General features: G+C 37.7%; 1 protein-coding gene and 1 long non-coding RNA gene across 11 annotated transcripts in view; one reads left to right on the forward strand and one right to left on the reverse strand.

The window, feature by feature from the left end:
- CACNA2D1 (calcium voltage-gated channel auxiliary subunit alpha2delta 1) overlaps positions 1-14,844 on the forward strand; it is a 507,273-nt gene that overhangs the window by 113,776 nt on the left and 378,653 nt on the right. The gene's annotated exons all lie outside the window — the stretch shown is intronic.
- Positions 1,153-12,922, reverse strand: LOC123835633 (uncharacterized). Its single transcript, XR_008505278.2, has 4 exons — positions 12,804-12,922; positions 3,696-3,833; positions 1,981-2,164; positions 1,153-1,317 (listed from the first exon to the last, which is right to left on the reverse strand). It is a non-coding gene; the product is annotated as an uncharacterized LOC123835633 (long non-coding RNA).

Here is a 14,844-nt window from a genome sequence, read left to right on the forward strand (position 1 = left end):
CTCGCCATTTGCAACGACGTGGATGGAACTAGAGGGTATTATGCTAAGCGAAATAAGTCAGTCAGAGAAAGACAATTATTATATGACCTCACTCATTTGTGGAATTTAAGAAACAAAACAGGGGATCATAGGGGAAGGGAGGGAAAAATGAAACAAGAGGAGATCAGAGAGGGAGACAAACCGTAAGAGACTCTTAACCATAGGAAACAAACTGAGGGTTGCTGGAGGGGAATGGGGTGGCAGGATGGGGTAACTGGGTGATCGGCATTAAGGAGGGCATGTGATGTAATGAGCAATGGTTATTATATAAGACTGATGAGTCACTGAACTCTATCTCTGAAACTAATAATACATTATATGTTAATTAATTGAATTTAAATTAAAAAATAAAAGGAAAAAATCCTAAGATAGAAAAAATAAATAAGTAAATAAAATCTTTAATGGATTAGTAAAAAAAAAAGAAAAGAATTGGATATTCCAGTTGATAGAATATTCTGGAAGGCTATGAATTTATTTAAATGACTCCTATGTCAATTAGCCCTCTTCAAAAAATGACTCAATGAAGTAAAATATACAGTATTGAATAATTTTTCTTTTTTATTTGAATGTGAGAAAATTTTAAACCTCTGCTCTTCTACAGTATCAAGATTAGCAACCTAAGATGAAGAAGTAACTTGAATTGGTTGTTTACTCACACATCTACTAAAGAAATTGCCAGTTTAGGTTGATAATTCAGTTTTGTTTTGTTTTTTTATTTTTATTTTATTTTTTTTAAATATTTTATTTTTTAGGGAGCGAGCGAGAGAGAAACAGCATGAGAGGGGGGAGGGTCAGAGGGAGAAGCAGACTCCCCGCTGAGCAGGGAGCCCGATGCGGGACTCGATCCCGGGACTCCAGGATCATGACCTGAGCCGAAGGCAGACACTTAACCATCTGAGCCACCCAGGCGCCCTGTTTTTTTTTTTTTTAAAGAAAATGAACAGCTGGAGTTTTTTTTCTTCCTTCCTTCCTTTCTTCTTTCTTTCCTGCCTTCCTTCTGTTTAGTGGAATGATTACTTTTCAATATCTGCGATATATTTTATTATGCGTGCATGTACACAGATTTTATGGTTTTGAACCTTACATTTTAAATCAACAGCTTGTTGATCTAAAACTAATTTTATTGCTTTTTGTTTATCTTGCATTTGTTTGTAGTTTGACTCTAAACTATTCCCACCAAGATTTTCTTTTTTTCAATTTCAGCATTGATTTTGACATTTTATTCACACTCATTTTATGCTGTGGTCTTTTTATCTGTTCCTTCAACCAGGCCTAGAGCTGAAAGAGAAATCAAAATAAAAAGTTTTAGTTGCCTTTGCCCTAAAACTATGTGTTTTATAAAAGCAAAACAGAGTTTTGCACTTAAATAGTTTTGTTTTTGTTTTGTTTTGTCTTTATGACCATATAAAAACATGTTTCTGATGATTGATATTCGTTAGGCTCTAACAGAAAGCCTGTGAAGTAGGCACATTAAACATCTACTTATTCTTGTTTTATAAATGAGGAAACTCAGACAAGACCAGTGTCTTGTCCAGGTAACATGAGGTAGTGGTGGAATTCAATTTTAGGATATCTGTCTACAGTTTTTTTCCCCCTGTAAGCCCACAGTAGTAATTTCAACCATTTTTAAAAAATTTTATTGTTTTATGTTAATCACCATACATTACATCATTAGTTAATTTCAACCATTTTATTTCCAAAATCACCTGCTAAATGACTATTTTTCTGGCACTTGTTACATCTATGTCTCAGAAAATGGCTCAATGTGATGATTATTAACATTAATCAACATTAACATTATTAATTGCTGACATTATTGAATTATTCTAAAACAGACTCCAAAGAGTGTTTGCAAGCAACAACCCCCTCGAGAAGAAGACCCCCAAACCTCCAAAAAAACCCCACCCAGAACCACAATAATCATTTAACATTGTTACCAACCTGCTCTAGGCTGAAAATCTGCAACTGTATGTGAATAGTTCATTGGAGAAAGCTCTTCAGCAAAATGATCCAGCTTCTAGTGGTGCCTTCTGAAAGATGGAGGTGAATGAAATCACTGGTCTTGTAGTTCATCAACTTGCACAGCCAAGGAGATCTGAGTAAATGAAGGTTTCCAGACATTTTGCTTAAAGAAAATAGGATCATGATTATAATAACTGAATTTCTGTAGTGACACTTTTCCAGTTATGGTGTATCCTGTCTCCCTCTGGTGTTCTGGCAACTTTAATTAAAACTACTCCAATTTATTATAATTAAATTATATTTAAATACCGTAATATGCCCAACTCTTTTTTCAACCTTGATATTGAGCTTATGATTAGATAATGAAAAGAAGAAAATGACAAATGTTTTCAGTGACTCTTTTAAAGTAGGGTCCTTCTTCTGGAAGGATTAGATTATTGTTGTTTAATCAAATTGTTTGTTTGGTTTTTTCTAATGTTTCTTTAGTTCCTAAACCCATAGTTCTGTCTCTCTCATGTTTGTGAGAAATGCCTCTAGGGTTTGCTAAAACGCAGATTCCTGGCCTTTATCTCTAGAGATTTTAACTTGGAGGTATAGGAAGAAATTTCAGAAAATTGGGCCCAGGAAAGTGGTAAAGAGACACAGGAGGAAATGGGAAATTCTTTATAGACTCAAAGAAGAATAAAAAATATATTGTATTTGGGTATTAGGAGTCACTGGCTTACTTGTGTGCGAACAGATTCATTAAAATGTACTGGAGTAGAATAAAGACTACACTGGTAAAAAGTGATTAGGTTGTGAGAAATTGTCAAGAAATTTGTGTTTTCATGGAATTTGGTAGCACGGTGCAAGAGAAACACGGAGTAGTATTAAAGACTATTTTTCTTTTCTGTTTGTTTTTGAGAATGGAGGGCACATAAGCAGTTTATAGACAGAAGGGAAGGAACCTATGACATCACAAAATAAGAAAAAAGTCTGAATGTTGAAGACTGATTCCGAAAAAGCAGGCACAGAGAAGATCAGAGTCATGCGATTTATCTTTGAAAAGATATGGTATTTTTCACTTGAGACCAAAGGGATATTATATATGAATAAGGACTTTGCAGGTACAGAAAATCTGAAAGTCATACTGGATGACTACTTCTCTCTTGGTAAAGTAGAAGTTAATATTTTATACAAAGAATGAAGGGGCTGTGGGATCTTCAGGACCATGCTAAAGACTTGGGAGATCAAAGTAAGAAAAAGTGAAAAGAGTCTGTTGTGGGTAAATGAAATGGCTGATAAATAAAACCTAGAGCCTTCCTAACATTGAGAAAAAACAGAAGGCATAAAATACCTTCATATTCTAAAAATGAGGTCCTAAGCTGCGTATGAATTTGAAAGAGCTTTCGGAAACATGTGTGTGTGTGTTTTGACCATTAGTCCAAAATTTATCTTGCAGTTATAAATTTATCCAGATTGACGAGAACGACAGAAATTACTTTGGAAAAAGTAGGGAATGTTGTGCTATTTCTGTGTTCCCAGAAGAAAAGTGTGCTTACTCTTCTCTTTAATGTTAGTATAAATGTCTTTGTGAGGATTACTCAGATTGCTTATAAATATCCCTTTGACTCTGAGTGGTAAGGGGACCAGGTAGTCTACTATTTGTTTTGCAAAGCTGAAATTACTTTTATTTATTTGGATTTGATACATACCTCCAGATGCTAAAAAATGAAGTGCTGAGGCCTGGTGGCTGAGCCATGAAAGGTGGCTTCCTTGGGTATAAGCTCACACACAGCAGAGGTAGGCCTTATGGGACAGAGCTGGTCTGTGACTTGATCCAGTAGGGCTTCCTGCCAGTGCGAAAGCCAGTTTAGCAGAAAGAGGGTAGATGCGCCCTCCTGGATGGGAATTGAGGGGTAGGGCTATAAATGGTAGCCAGAAGTGTGGCATTGGAGTTGTATGAACTGCCTCACTTCAAACAATGCAGAAAGCACTCTAAGAGGGGAACAAATCAGTGTGGAACATTCGCCACTCCCAGAGAAGACCAACACGTAATTACAGTCAAGAAAGGGCCGTCCATTGCCACCTTCTCATAGTGCTGTTGCTAAAATCAGCACCTGTGAGCTGGTAAGCGGGGTCCAGAGGGGATCAGGAGGAAAAGCTCAGGAGAGTGGAAATAGAAATCTCCCACACTCCTTAACCTGAAACTCCTGAAGTTTCTCAGCCCGAACCAGTCCCAAGCTGAGAATGGGACTACCAATAAATTTTAAGCTAAGCTTAGACTTTTAATTTTTAACCTAGATTAGATATTTTAGTTGATTAGTTGAGATTGTTTTTAGGTATAAAAGTCGTATATACAGTGCTGAATGGAAAAGTTAGGGAATATGTTAGGATTAAAGTTGTGTTCAAATACGATTAATACTCAAGCCAACTAACGGGTGATTTAAACAGATAGCAGGTTTATTTTCTCCCATGTAACAAGAAATCTGGACGTAGGTAGCTCAAAAGATTTCCAGAAGTCCCATTCTGTTATTTCTGTGTCCATCTCACTTGGTAATCCCTGTCTACAAAAGGAAGTGTGAAATGTGGTACCTTTAATTAAAATGTATATCCAGCCAACTGGTGTCTAAATGAAGGTGTTTTCAAGATTTAGTGTGTGTTTTAGGGAAGAATATCTAGAGAAAATTCATTTTAAAGAAGCAGAGGAAAGAGAGGAAAACATTGCTGGTATGTGTGAATGTAGGTATGTATGAATGTATGAATGTATGTATGTATGTATGTATATGGAGTCCCACTCCTTCAATATTAATGGCTATATGCACAATCAAATTAGCTTTCTGTAACAAGGCTTGGCACAATGTGAGTGGTATTAGCTGAAAGGACTGTCAAATCCATCTTGGGTTGAAGATTGGCAGAATACATTGTGTATACTTAAAAGAATTAGTCAGCTGTAGTTGAAATATTTGAAATCATGAACCAGGGTCTAGGATGGTCAAGAATGACAAGTTCAAGAGAGTAGACATTTTTATGTGGATAAAGTGTAAGTTTATAGGGAATATTGGAGAAACAAGAAATTGTGGTAAATGATGGAAATTCGAGCAATTAAGAGTTCTAGTGATAGCAAGGTTGAGGCATGAGTGAGTGAGCAGGTTACTTAGATGGAAAAGAGTGAGAGTTTTTAAAGTTTTAATAGTGCTGAGCAAATTAATAATTAGCACTTAATGAATATCTGCTAAGGTCCAAACACTTTGCTAGGCCCTTCCCATATATTTCTTTTTTTTTTTTTAAAGATTTATTTATTTATTTGAGAGAGCGAGAATGAGAGAGAGAGAGAGTACATGAGAGGGGGGAGGGTTAGAGGGAGAAGCAGGCTCCTTGCTGAGCAGGGAGCCTGATGCGGGACTCGATCCAGGGACTCCAGGATCATGACCTGAGCCGAAAGCAGTCGTTTAACCAACTGAGCCACGCAGGCGCCCCTTCCCATATATTTCTAACATAATTTATATTCTGCAAAGTTGGTATAATTGTTTTCATTTACAGATGAGAAAGGGAAAGTTCAGAGAATTAAAAAATTTTGGCAAATAATTCAAAACCACTTATGTATATCTACAAAATATTTGGTGTTTCCTGTGTGTCTCTAATTAGTTTAAAAACTTACTATGTTAACTCGTTTAATCTTCACAGTGCATTGGAAAACTCACCTGAAAGTCAGAAAAATTAAAGGTCTTGACCAAGTCTTACATAGAGTGAGATATTTGGGCTTGAATTCTTGTTTTTAGGTTACATAGCTTTTAGCTCTGTGCACCATATTTCTCACCTCAATGACATCTCAATAATCTTAGCCAACATATATTTACATGTCATTTGTCCAGTCAGTTTAAGTTTCTCTGTAAGGGTGACATTATGCCTTTAATGGGGTCTCATGGTACCTTTGGATGTAACTACTGTAATGTCAGCATCTTCATCTCTTCTGTTTGCCCTGTAGCATCTAACACATACTTAAAACATTAATTTCACTACTAAATAAAATACAGGCACATTAATTTCACTACTAAATAAAATACAGGCCTACGTAACCTGTGGAATGTCTTTCCAGTTAATGTTTTGGAAATAGAATGACTCTTGATTTTTGAAATCCAATTTTCACAGAGTAGACCGATTTCTCAGGAAGATATTTTTGTTTCTTGGTTTTATTTATTTATTTATTGCTGATGCCTATAAGGCAACTATTTATATTTAGAGCCTCCAGACTCAGTATTTTTTTAAATAATGTGATATCTGGGTAGAGTCTTGATTTACATTCCAAATGCAATTAGCAGCACATCAGAATCCTGTGTAGGTGCCAACCAAGGAGCCCTGCATGCTTTCTGTTGGTACTGGGAGGCCAAGCTGGGCTGATTGTTAACAGTCCTGTTTATCTTTTCATCAGGAAGCAGTGTTTGTAGCACTTTACACTCCTCTAAGAGTTTCTTACAGTTTTCACTGTACTTGGGCATTTGCTAAGTGCATATGGTACTGTTTTACTTAGGTTTTCAAAAGTTGGTTGGGGCTGTGGATTGATACCAATACACTATGGATTTGTTTCCATTCAACGTAATAAACGATAGACTATCAGAATTTCCACTCAAAATATCAGATTTTTCTGAAGCAGATTACTGGCTTAAATGGGAGATGCCTGTATTTCTTGGTGCCATTTGTTGATGTGTCAAATGGAAATCTGTAGCAATACCATCACATTTCCTCTCTCAGGTTACACACTTGAGGAGCATCTTTATGGGTTTTTAAATCTAATGTAATTATAACGATAGGCATTTGGGTCCAAACAGAAGGGATGGTGAGGCATCCAGGGCTGGGTTTAGGACCTCTTAACTGACACTAAGAGGGAAACAGATCCATATGCCCTGTGACCGTGAGGCTGCTCTCTACCACGCTCAGTGGTTTGATTTTTATCGTATTCTGTGCTGATTAATACATTCTTTAAAGGTTAGCAGTGAAGGGTTTTGAAACAATACTTTCTGTTGTAAATTGCCTCGTGGGAGAGTATTTTCTCCCTCCCTCATTCCATGAAGTAGTGTCTTCACTAAATGACTGTCTAAACAAAGACACTTTTGAAAGAAAGGTAGTTGCCAAATATCCCTTTAACTTGCAGAGCACGATGAACGGTATAGTGCACCTGATTTTTTAACGGAAAGTGTTCAAACAAGGAAAGGTTTCAGGCGACAGTTATAGTCTCTTTATAGGAAAAGAAACGTCTTTTGGAAATGTGATTTCCATAGTCTTGAGTTGCCTTAATTCCCTAGGATCCGAAAGTAATATTTAAAGTATCAGTAAGAGCCTTACTCTGTTGACCATTTGACAAGGCAATATGTGCTCTAAGAATGCAGCACTTGAAAAACATAGTGTAAAAGAGTGTTGGGTTTGTTGACTGCATTTAGGAAATGAGAATTTGATGCATGAAGTGACCTGCAAAGCTCATATAGGCAGGAATGACTGTAATTTGTGGGGCCCAGTACAAAATGAAAATGTGAGGCCCTGCTTAAAAAGTGATTAAGAATTTTAAGACGGCAGCCAGAGTGTTATACCAGTTGGTGGGGTCCACCTGAGTGAGCAGAGGGCTCAATCCGACCGCACAGGTGGCCCACCCGTGAAGCTGGCCAGCCTTGCACACAGGCAATTAGTGGTAGGACTGACACTGGACATGGGATTTGTCCAGTGCTGTTCCCAGGATGATCGTCATCAATCTTTACCTGGTGACTTGGGAGTTTATGAGACCTATAGCGATTGTTAGAAGATTATATCAAAGTGAGGCAAAAAAAAAAAAAAAAAATTCCATTTTTCTTTCTCTTTTTGTTTTATGAAATTACAAACTTGTCCCAACAGCATGATAGAACTGCTCTGATTTAAATGTGCTAGTATGATGTTTGGCATAAAAATAAATTTAGAGAAACCGGGCTGATCTAAGGCCACCCTCTTTGATTCACATAATAGAATCTGTAGATGGAACTTCACAGCATGCCATAGATTTGAAGGAAGTCTGATCAAGGAGTGTTTACTGTAAACACCATTTTAGCCTTTTATAGAGTTGAACTTCCAGTAGTGGTCTGATTCCTTAATGTTCTTAACTTTGTTTTTTTAAATCCAGTGATGTCTACTTTATCTTTTTATCCATGAACCCTGTATTACCCTATCGCAGAATTATATAAAATCTAAACCTTCTTTGGTGAATTCGTTTTCTAGCTTTTACTGAGTACCATTCAGGTAGAAGAAACCCTTTATGAGATAGGCAGCCCAGCTTTCTTTTCTTTTTTTTTTTATATACATGAGATTTTTTTTTTTAATCTATTCTCAATGATTTTTTAGAGCTTATGAGATCAAGAACCGCATTTGCAAAGATCAGCTGTCTGTGCCTTCCTTAAAATCCCCTCACACAGTCTACCATTAGAATGACGGAAAGCCCTATTAATTTTAATTAAAATATCATAGAACCATAAATCTTGAAGGAATTTGGGGAATTCATTTTTCTAGGCCTTCTCCTGTCAGGCAGGTGAATGTCTAAAGCACCAAGGTTAGGGAGGGTGTTGTTGTTTTCTCAAACATTTTTAGTGAGGAAGCTTCCATAGTTGTAATACCCTGTTAGAGTTCCTTAGCTTGTTTTTCAAGAAATTATTTCTAACATCCATGTCCTTGTCTAATTTAAAGCTATTTTGTTTTCTGTTTTCTATGTGCATTGAATTTCGATTGGCCTTCTCCTTACAAGAATATCTCATTTTGTGTTTGTGTGTGTGTGTTGGGAGGGTTGAGGGTGGTAGGGACCATTGACTCATCCTAGCTTAGTGTTCTTAGCAAATAATGATGATTTTTATTTGCTGAATGGTCATTATTGCTGGGCATTGTTTTAAATTCTTTACACATATTCTTCAGATTATCTGTCTGAAGATCAGAGGTGTTACCTAAGAAGGCCAAAGCTATCTAACTCAAGAGTACCAAGTGGAAGAGGTTTTAAACCCAGGTATCTCTGACTCTTTAAAGCCTATGCCTTTTAATATGCTAAGCTCTGTAACCTAAGGAACCTGGTTTCTTTAGCTTTCCTCTATATATGGACATGTTTCCTATTACTTTTTCATTTTGTACGGTATTCTGGAACTTATCAAATATTTATTCTCCAACTTCCTTAAAACATAGAGGCCGGAATTGAAGATGGTAATTTACAAGGGAGCACTCAGAAAAAATCACAGTACAATTGCAAGTTAACCATTTTTCATTTGCCTGTGATCCAACAGCAGGAGCTGTTATTTAGTCTCTCTGGGTTGTATGGTAGATGATATGTATGTTAGATGATTCTGATATATTTTAAACTTATATTGGTAAATATACAAGTATATCCTTGTTGTAAATAATTTAAACTATATGAAAATATAGTGTAAGATGAAAACAAAAATTCTCTTAAGAGTCCACTAGAGTAAATGACTTTTTTTTTTTTTTTTAACAGTTTGGTGATTACCCTTTAAGGCCATAGTGTGTGTGTGTGTGTGTGTGTGTGTTATTTACCAATATTTCATGGAGATGTTTATGTCACTGGATACTAAATGCATTTAATTATTTTCAATAGCTTTGTAGTATTTTAATTATATTAATATATTGTTTATTTAGCCAGTCTCCTATTGAGAGACACTGTTTGTATATTTTTCATATAGACAATACTAATACTATTTATAGCACATCTTTATATATGGAAAAATGTTTGATTTTTATTTTACTAGAATTAAGTCATATAAATGGTTGAGTCAAAAAACAGACGGGGCATTTATACTTTTCTTTTAAGGAAATAGAAATCTTTATTTCTACTCCTTCCTTCTTCCCCTTTTTTATATTTGTTTTTAAATAGCAGGGCTTCTGATAGACTCAGGTGGGAGTGACAAGGTTGCCTTTGGCCCTGTATAATAAGTTAACTATGGTTCCTAAAACAGGAATTAATTTTGAATGATAGATATATTTTTAATTATTATAATAACGTCAAAAACTCATACTGTTCTCTACAGATTAGCGCCTTTGTTGTTGGCAACATAATCAGTGCAAAATTAACAGGCTGGCTGGGGCAAACATCTGTCTTCCAGATTTATTTAAAAAAAAAATACTCGGTCTAAGAGTTGCAGTTGCTGATTACACATACCAGCTCATCTGCTCTATCTCGCCAGCATGATCTCAGCCACAGGCAGGGAGCCAGCGTGCCGCACTGTGCATGAGCCATCAGACCTTGTATTCCAGGGCAACTGACACCATCGAGGCCCAGTTAAGAGCAAAAATCAAGTTGTGTCTTGACAGCCGAGGCGTTAGTTACGGAAGACTGTGCCTTCTGTGGCTAATTCATTCATTCGGTCCCAGGACTCATTACTCCCCAATTGCAGTTGCTCTTATAAATGTTGGTCTCTTGTTGCCTGACCGTCCAATCGCTTCTGATTGTTTGCACTGTCTTTTCTCAGAAATTCCAGGTCAGCTGACTCCAAAGTCCAGGAACACGTCATAATGACTCATTTTCTACAAGAGGGCTTACAGAGAATTTATTGCCCTGTACATTACTGCCCATGCCATTTTCCCCTCCTGTACAACAACATAACGTGACCTCTTAAAAAGGAAGAGAATTAAATCATCTAGTATGATATTTAGGTGCTCAGAAGACTTCTTTACAACGTGGATGAGCAATAGCCATTTTTGCTTATAGTTAATCGTAATGAGTTTGACTTTTGCAGAAATGTCCATTGTCATGAAATGACTTTGCACACATCAACTTTCCCCTCTCGAATGGGCTTGGTTAAACTTAGAAGATCAAAATTTCTCGTGCCTTAATTTAGTAACCGTATTTTGGCTAATTGTATCCATTGAGATGAAATCAATCCCCACAATCTCTCAGTAGAGAGTGATGACATTTTTAAATTCAAATATTACAATGTTCCAAAAATAACAAATACCTTACATAACACTTTAAATAGAAGGATAATAGTAATAACAATAATTTATTAAGTGCTAACTGTATACTAGGCACTGTGCTAAGGACTTTATTTGCATTTACTTATTTAATCCTTACAACATACTTTCAGACTTGGTGTTAACATAATCCTTATTTTATGGAGATATTTTGCCCAAGGATTTGAATCCAGATCCCTTTAACTCCCAGGCTTTATAGCAGCATTTCTCCTCATCCTGCCTTGACTTACTATGTGTCAGATACTCTGCAGAGTATTTTACATGTATTATTCCATTTAATAATTTCTTCTCTTTCTCCTCCTCTCTCCTTCTCCCCCTCTTTTTCCTACTCTTGTTCTTTAGTACTTATGTAAAAATATGTGGGTGTCGGCTGATGGAGACAGAGATTACAAAATCCTATTTATTTATTTTTTTTATTAAGCTCAGTGTAATTACTTGGGCTTATATGGGAAAATGAGCCATTTAAGAGTATCTGTAAGCCACATACTGTGCTGGGACTTTTATGCCCATAAATGAATATATTCTGGGAGTGGTTTAGGGAAACTCTGGTCTAGATATTACAACATATACAGTTGTGGTAAAAGATAAAAAATGATTAGAATTGTTCTTATTTCTAAACTTGTGCTTAAATACCATGCAGATAATTACTCTCATCTAACCAGTTGACATTTCAATAAGTAAATTTTACTAACTCCTAAAGCACTGGTCGGTTATAAGCAAAGACACAGAGCTAAGTGGATCACTTGCAGTTCTAAAGTTAAGATACACTTAAAATGACCAACATTTAATTACAGAGAGTGAGCAGTTGGATGTGAGGGAGATCTGGCTCCAACATTTGTCACCCCACCGATCACCAGGGTTGATTTGGCTGATCTGGTTGGCTGGTGGTGTGCCCTTCCCCCCCTCACGGCTCTCTCTCGGGGTATACCCCTCCTGAAGATGCATGCTGGGCCAAAGAGGACAACCTTCCTGGAAAGAGGAGGTTCAGTCTTCAGTGAGGGGTATCTTAGTAGCTGTGATTCCCTGCTAGAAGCTGCAAATAAACTCTTAAGTTCCATTTGTAGGGGAAGTGAGAGTGGTCAAGCTTCAGAGAGTCCAGACACATCCAAATGAGGCACTGTATGTGACAGTTTATCTTTAAAATAGATGGGTATGTGGAGAGAGGGAGAGAGAGAAAAAGAGAGAGAGAGGGGCATCATAGGAGTGGGAAAGGTAAAACATGGAGACCAGCTGAGTTTCTTTAGAATACAAAGAACTTGGACGCCTGGGTGGCTCAGTCGGTTAAGCGGCTGCCTTCAGCCCGGGTCATGATCCCAGGGTCCTGGGATCGAGTCCCACATCAGGCTCCTTGCTCAGCAGGGAGCCTGCTTCTCCCTCTCTCTCCTTCTGCTTGTGCTCTCTCTGTCAAATAAATAAAATCTTTAAAAAAAAAAAAAAAAGAATACAAAGAACTTGCGATGACTCTCTTAGAATTTTTATGCCTCATAAAAGTTCTAGATGTTTCATGTATTCGCTGTTATTCTTTTGCCCTCAAATTGTTCACTGGAGCTTTATAGTAACGAGAATGATGTTATCTTTGGGGAATTTGGAGGGGGATAGCTCTTTCTTTGATTTCAGTGATGTCAGATGTCTGCCCGTCTTCTGGCCAGGAAAATGAGGCCTGCTTAATGTTGCTGCACTTCCATGATCAAATTTCTCTTCACTAAATGGTAGTAGCTAGTTCTTAGCTGACATTTCACACCCATTGCCCCATCGCTGTCGGAAGCTAAATCAGCATATTAAGAAGCAGCAATTAGTACTCATGCCTGCCCAAGAAAAAGTTACCGTGTTCTAGTTACCCAGAGGATCCTCAGCTGCTCTCCCTGAAGCATTTCTCAGCTGCGTAGAAGGCACACGGACGAAATCCTGGAAGGAGGACAGGTTAAAGACTTAAAGGCAGTTCCTGTCAAGGCAGGCCATACTTTTCCTCTCAGCCGCACGCCCGTGGGAATTATCCCTATGATCTGCCAGTGTTTTCTTGCCACATAAGTAGGCGTCCATTACGGAGGGAGCTGGCAACGTACACTTTTGCTGTGTTTGTGTGACAATAGTAATTTCCTGCTTCCCCCTTTAGTGCCAGTGTTTAAAAAGGAAAATAATGTATACATTTTAAGAAGCAATGAGCTCCAAAAGACTCTTTTTTTTTTTTAAAGATTTTATTTATTTATTTGAGAGAGAGAGAATGAGAAAGAGAGCACATGAGAGGGGGGAGGGTCAGAGGGAGAAGCAGACCCCCTGCCGAGCAGGGAGCCCGATGTGGGACTCGATCCAGGGACTCCAGGATCATGACCTGAGCCGAAGGCAGACGCTTAACCGACTGAGCCACCCAGGCGCCCAGTGAAACTTTATTTATTTATTATATTTTTTTAATAAAGATTTTATTTATTATTTGACAGAGAGAGAATGAGAGACAGAGAGCATGAGAGGGGGGAGGGTCAGAGGGAGAAGCAGACCCCCTGCCAAGCAGGGAGCCCGATGCGGGGACTCGATCCAGGGACTCCAGGATCATGACCTGAGCCGAAGGCAGTCGCTTAACCAACGGAGCCACCCAGGCGCCCCTCCAAAAGACTCTTGATAGCTTATATAAGTGCAAGATCGTATGTATGGTACAGCTGATGTTTAAAAAGTGGATAATATTCAGCTCCTATGAACCAAAGACTGGAGTCTGCCCCCTGTGCCCTCAGTGACGTTGGTATATCCTTTTCGGATTCACTTGTAGCGTTACCTGCTCAAGTATTATGGAATGAGGTGTTTTGATTTACGTATTAAATCCTGATTCAGTCACTTTAGTTCTTTCCTAATGCTTCAGGTAACAAAACCATTCCATTATATTTAGTTCTCATTATTAGAGAGGGGCGAAAATACTATAGGCCTGTCTCCTTGCAGGGAGTCAGATTTTTCTCTTTATGATAAAATTGGGGTCGTGAGAGAAAGAGGAATTGGAGGTAGAAACTGAAGTGATGAAGATATTGGGTATTATTTTTTCCCCCCGTTTTGATCAGAGAATCAATAGTTTGACTCATGTTTATAAAGACAGCTAGTAATGAAAGGAAATTATTGAATTATTGAGAATATATACAAACACAAATCAACAGACCTCAGTGAGAGACAAAACTTGAATTGTTCTGTCCTAGAAAATAGTCATTTGTTAAGTAAAATACATACGAGGTTTTTGATTTTTGAGAGTCTCTGTTTACTTTCTCTGACCCTGGTATTCCCATACCACAAAACAAATAATATATTTTTAAAAATACCTCTCACCTGGTGGCATTAATCTGAAATTTTTAGACTTAATAATATTATCCAGTATTTGCAAAGCATAATCAGTGATTAATTAAAATTCAATGAGGGGTGCCTGCCTGGCTCAGTTGGTAGAGCATTCGACTCTTGATCTCGGGGTCATGAGTTCAAGCCCCAAATTGGGCATAGAGCTTATTTAAAAAGAACCCCAACTGACACTTTTATATAGGAGGGTGATAGGCTTAAAAATCCAGAACAAGAGAGAGAAAAAGCTATTTGTCCCTTTTTCCCTCCACAGTGTAATATGAAGTAGAATAGTAAGTACAAGGTGCTGAAGCCATTGTTACCGCTTATACTTGCTTTGAGTCTTCACATTATCACAGGTGTAATGCTGGATAAGTTTATCTCATGCATTTCTGTACCATATTAAAATACCATTATTACTGCTGCTGAGGCAGTTGGACATTTGAGTCGGGAGAGAAGGCCTGCTCTTTAAAGTTGCAAAACAAAATGGGGCGCCTGAGTGGCTCAGTTGTTAAGCATCTGCCTTCGGCTCAGGTCATGATGCTGGAGTCCCGGGATCGAGTCCTGCATCGGGCT

This window comes from Mirounga angustirostris, unplaced genomic scaffold, assembly GCF_029215605.1.
Source record: "Mirounga angustirostris isolate CCGP_5_RB_7025 unplaced genomic scaffold, mMirAng1.0.hap1 SCAF_12, whole genome shotgun sequence".
NCBI lineage: Eukaryota > Metazoa > Chordata > Mammalia > Carnivora > Phocidae > Mirounga > Mirounga angustirostris.